This window comes from Wyeomyia smithii, chromosome 1, assembly GCF_029784165.1.
Source record: "Wyeomyia smithii strain HCP4-BCI-WySm-NY-G18 chromosome 1, ASM2978416v1, whole genome shotgun sequence".
NCBI lineage: Eukaryota > Metazoa > Arthropoda > Insecta > Diptera > Culicidae > Wyeomyia > Wyeomyia smithii.
In genome coordinates this window covers 66,471,966-66,477,965 of record NC_073694.1, presented here as the reverse complement: position 1 = coordinate 66,477,965, position 6,000 = coordinate 66,471,966, and positions in this window count along the sequence as shown.

The following is a 6,000-nucleotide window of genomic DNA, read 5'->3' as shown; positions in this document are numbered from 1 at the left end:
ACACAACCAGAGGGCGCAGCGATTGACAAAATTCCTTGACTAACAATTCAAATGGGCAAAGCAATGAAATTATCAGGTACAACTATCACTGAAAGAAATCGACACGACATTATAAAGTGTGCACTTGAATTCGCCCACTGGTCAAAACCCAAGTATGATGACAGTTCTACAAGGTATGCTATTCACGTCAATGCATTAGTATTAGTGATCGTTATGAACTTTTTCCAATTTTGTATGAAATTTGAAATGATTTTGCATTTTAAACTAAACTTCTAGAACATACTTTCCTGAAAAGTTATAGAAATGATGTTGAAACATGTTTTATTTGTGGGGAATACATAAACATGCTGCGGTTTAGGTAAAATATGCTAGTTTTCATCAATTTGCCGGTAACCTTTTTGCACTTTTCGTTTTTTTCCTGTACTCTAATAGCGCTTCTAAATAGAGTCGCTTATGTTTCATACAGTAACAAAAGTCATGAGCTATGACAATGACTAAGATAATGCTCCAACTATTAGAAATATAGCATTTTTATATATTTTATTTCGACATATTGTCGCAATTTTTCACACTAAATCAAAATTAATATTAATTTCTAGTGTGTTTCAACTGGAGATTCACTCTCCAACCAAAAAAAATCAGATATAAAACAACATAAAACGAGAAATTTCCAAAAATGTTCTGAATTACATACAAAACGCGAAATCGTTCATAACGAGATTTGTTTGTGTGCGTGGATAGACAAAAATGTAGCATACCTTGTAGAACTGTCATCATACTTGGGGTCAAAACATATAGAATTCATATGCGAAACACTTTGGAATTATTTATCGTGCAACACCTCATTTTCAAAAGGAAAACACTTTCAACTCTCGTGTTATGACATGTAGACATAAAGTGTTTGGATTTTGAATCTAAGCCGTATAACACTCGCTGACTTTTCATCTGTCGCCATTCTGACGTAGGACTACGTCTATCTGGAAGTAAGGTACCTAAATTGGAAAATCTAGTAATTCAACAAGGGAAAACCAGGGCAAAGTGGTCAGGTTTTGAGCGCTGTTATTAGTACATGGCTACTGCAAAAGTATTAAAATGGCTGGAATTCTGACCGTAATAATCAGAGAACAAGAATCATCGGCAACTGGCACGTTTTGGTGCCTCATAGTGTTGTAATTGAGGTGGATAGTTGAGTTTTCTCTTTAACAAAACGTTGCTGATAATGGGGAAAGCCTTGCAAATAAGCATATTTTTCTTAGTGTTTATTTTTGCACGTAGGTTCGCATTTGCTGTTTACTGAGAAAGGGCGAATCTACCGAATTCGCTAGTTCAAATGTTTGTCTTGTCATTACAAGCTACGAAAAAATGCTTTTCTAATTCGAACATCTGCGAAGTAGAGATGCCAATATAAATAAGGTTGTATTCACATATTTTATTTAAAATAATTATTGTTCAAAGCGATCTAATGTCTCAGCAAATAAAAATGCACTGTTAGAAAAATAATATAGAAAAATACCGTAGTCCTACGTCATGCGGTCGTGTCTTTGATACCACCTTCCTCATACTTTTTTCTACTTTTCAGCACAAACGGCACTTCATTTGACATATAAAAACAATACAAATCAACTGAAAGTGTTTCGCACATGATAATCACTGTGATGAAACAGTGGGGCAGATTCAAGCGCAATTCACTTGAAATAGATGTTAATATCATTTTTAGTGCTTTAACAGATAAAAATTATCAGGTTACCTTAGCGTGGGTACCTTCTCATTATTCCATTCCGGGCAATGAGGAGGCTGACTCTTTAGCTAAGGTGGGTGCGATTGATGGCGATATTTATGATAGACCAATTGCTTACGATGAATTTTATAGTATTTTGCGTCAGAGAACACTCCATAGTTGGCAATTATCATGGAATTCAGATGAACTGGGACGGTGGCTACATTCCATTTTTCCTATAAGGTATCGACGAAAGTATGGTTCAAGGAGTTGGATGTAGGTCGAGACTTCATTCGCGTGATGTCCAGACTCATGTCCAATTATTACACGTTAAACACGCACCTCTTTCGTATAGGGCTTGTAGACAGTAATCACTGCGTTTGTGGCGATGGCTACCAAGACATCGAGCATGTTGTTTGGTCGTGTGCCGAATTCTGTGGTGTTAGGTCCGAGCTCATTGATTCCCTCCGGGCCCGAGGAAAACAACCGAACGTTCAAGTTAGAGACATCCCGGGAAGCGGTGATCTCCAGTACATGACACAACTGTACTCTTATTTGAAAAATGCTGACATCAAAATTTAAAATTCTTTTGTCTCTATCAGAATACCCGTATACGACGCTGGAGAAACAAACACGAAGAGCCTACATCTATGTTTGAAAAACAAAAAGAACACCAATCGAAACACAAATAGATCATATATCTTAATTAGTTTTAAGCAAGAATTGTATTTTTCCTCTTCTAACCTTTAATCCCCACTAGCTCGTAGTCGGCCGAGAGAAATAAAATAAAGTGCCTCCTTCCTTTTCCTGCTAATCTAGAATTAATAAAAAGTGTACTTGGCTCAGTTAAACATAAAATTGTATCGTGCCGTGCCAAAAAAAGATGTTAATATCATACGTAAATGAAGTGTGGCTCATAGATGTAAGTGCATTGACTGCGCAATTTTTATTTTCTTCCGCTGACTTGAAAGTTAATTCATTCCTGCGCGGGTTTTGTGATTTGCTTACGGATAGTATCTTACAAAATGAATATTTGATTTCCAATACCTAGCAACTCAAAAAAGTCTACGGTGCTTATTACGGGAGTCACTTCACGGTGAAATCAGAGTGAAGTGAACAAAATCCTATTACGGGACTCACGTTAGTGAGAAAAACGTCGGGGTTATTATGAGTGTCATATCAGTGAAGTGAGAACGGAAAAAGCGGCGTTTCGCGTGGAATTATTTCACGGCCATTTTGAACGGTGAAATGATTCCACGAAGCTGCCATAAGTCTTAAAGTTGATTGATTTGTGATCTAATGGTAAATATTGGATTTATTCTTCAGTTACGAAGCGAATCAGAGTTTGATCCGTGCCTTAAAGCGGTCAATTTTTAATTTTTTTGCCCGATGAAAAAAATGCAAACTAGTTCAGGAAATTTTCGATACCGAAAAAAACATTTTTTTTTTTGATGCCGAATGTCTTAGACATGCAGAAAACGTCAAGATCTGGTGGTATCTAACATAAACGAGAAAAAACGACTTTCTGGAACTTGGATATTTTTGAGCTGGGCAACAATCTCATTTCACTTGTCCTATTCTCAATTTCACTTCACTGTCAATCTCACTCCACGGGGGTGATTTTTGTCACCTCACTTGAGGTGGAATCGGGAATAGGTCTAAAAAAGTGAAGTGAGCGTGAGAGTGGAATATATTTCACCGTGAAGTGACTGATGTGACGATTTTCTAAACCCCGGTAGAGTTGAGCAAGGGTCACAGCGTGACTAAGCTGTCGAAAAGCTCTATAGATTATTTTACGAGACGTTTCTGAACTAAAATCATGAATGAAATTTTGACAGAAAGCTCGGGACCACTGACATAACGCATGTAAAAGCAAAATCAATATCAGCAGAATCCGTGACACCTGTCAGCTCGTAAAATGGTCTATTGTTGAAACACTTTGATGGAGCGTGCACAGTTTTTTCAGTGTACACTGACGCAAATACGCTTAAAAATTTCATAAGTTTAGGATTATAGACGTGCACAACGTATAAATCGTTCACGCATTACATACGCTTAAGTATGATTTTCCTAGGAATGACATACGAGATCCATAGATATGACTTATGATTTTTATATATGTAATTATTGTGGAAATTTCATAACCTTTTCTTGTAAAATTAATGATTCAAAATGGCAGACCAAGACCGCATCAACAAAACGAGTGGTACGAATTGGAAGAAAATCGGAAGTATTTGTAATAATTTTTCATCGCTTCGAGTTGTAGGTGACCAATTTAGTTTCTAAGTTTTCAGGAAGCATGTTGTAAAACCAAGACTACAAGCTGTCTAGCAGAAATACTTATACAAGCAAAATGCTAGGGTCTGCAATAGGAAATACACCGTGTTTCCACTACAAGGGCCATTTATATTACTCTCGGTCACCATCTTGTGTTAATGTAATTATAAATTATTATAAAGATACGATAACAAAAATCTTATTTCAAACCGAACATTAAAAAAATAACAAATAAAAACAAATTAGAAAATCAGTGCTATTCTCTATAAAAATTTATATAACATAAAACAGTTTTATGTGATTCATATATTCATGAATGTATAGCATGCATAACTCAGGTTGATCAATTTCATAAGTGTAAGTTATGAAAATCATTTTTACCGAATTTCAATTTTCCCCTCTGAGACATACTTAAAACTTATGATATCTAAATAAAAGATACTTGTGGCGCAGAATCATAAGTAATTCTTATGGAATTCAATAGTCATTTTGTCTCGGTGTACACTGAAAAAATAATTCTACACTCAAAATATTTTTCATGTTATAATTACCAGAAAAGTTATGTGAATATTTTCCACTGTCATTTTCACGTAAATTTTACGTGATTGTTATTTGAGTTCATCATGAACTGGTGATATGATTTATCCTGTGAATCTTATTCAGCAGACATATGCATTTTATGTAAGTTTCACGTAGAAATCAACTACCGATAAAGTGAAAAGCATTTGATTGCCTGATAGCTACCACGTTTTATACAACGTGTAAGTTTTAATTGTGATTTACCAAATTTTTGAGAGACTGGAAATAGTTATTAGAAATTATCCAAATATGTTGCTTTATAAGTCGCACGGGCATGCAAAATCGCCAATTCGTTAACGAATCGACATACAAAATGACAAAATGATATTGCGACATTCACCGGCGATAATTACTGTTAGCTACAACTGTTCATGTTCAGGTAATTCCTTGCCATTTGAACTGAATCTGTGTAAAATCTGTGAGCTCAAGACTCGAAGTCGGATTCTAATGGTTTTTCTGAAGCTCACTAATTGGCAAGTCATTGAGAAATTCTTTTTCATATTCAAAGACTGAATCTGGCAACAGCTTTGCCATTTTGATTTCCGTGGCTTTTCGCACGGAGAGTTCACGCGATACTTCATTCTGTTTGACGTTGCTAAGTTGACGTAGATGCTACTTGATAAAACATAGTATGCATGTGATTTTCACGTAGATGTTATGTTTGTCACATAAATCATGCAAAATGACAGAAAACGAACAAGTATAGGAAATTTAGCGTAACAATAATGTGAAAAATATTTTGAGTGTATAGTATCTTGAATGGCCATCCTTCACACAGCTATAAAATATCACTACAGTTCACACTACACCGCATATTACCTGATATCAGGCGATTCGTGCGTTCTTATTGTCTTGTTTTAGCTTTGTCCTGTTTTTGTTTTCTTCTCTTTTCAATTACCAAAGCAAATGTCAAATCATATCTGCTCACTGTAGTGTGAACACTCGAGTCGATATCCTGTATCATCTGGCGATATCTGGTCAATTTTATATTATGTCATAAAAATAATTCACGCTAGATTAACAAGGTTGAAGCATAGTTTACAGTTCCAAGCGAAGTGAAAAATTTGACAAGTGAAAAAGCGTAAATTTTCGCTTGCGAAATCTGTCGTGAAAAACCGTTTGTGGAACACGCAGGTATTTCACCAGCCTGCAGTTTACAGTTTAAGTGAAGCGAAATTCACGAGTTTACACTCCGAGCGAAATGAAAATTGGCTGCCACCAATGTTGCCACTATGTTTCGAATAAAATCTGGCAAAACGAAAATAAAAAGTCTGGCAAAAATCTGTCACTCATTTTTGGAAAAAATTCCTGGCAGAATTGAAAGTGATGACCTTTTTTTTTTGCTCTCGCCGAGTGTAGGTAGGTAAAGGCCAGGCACGGCCCATCTCGCAGTAATGACCTTATTGCAAGACGACGCGGATGAAATC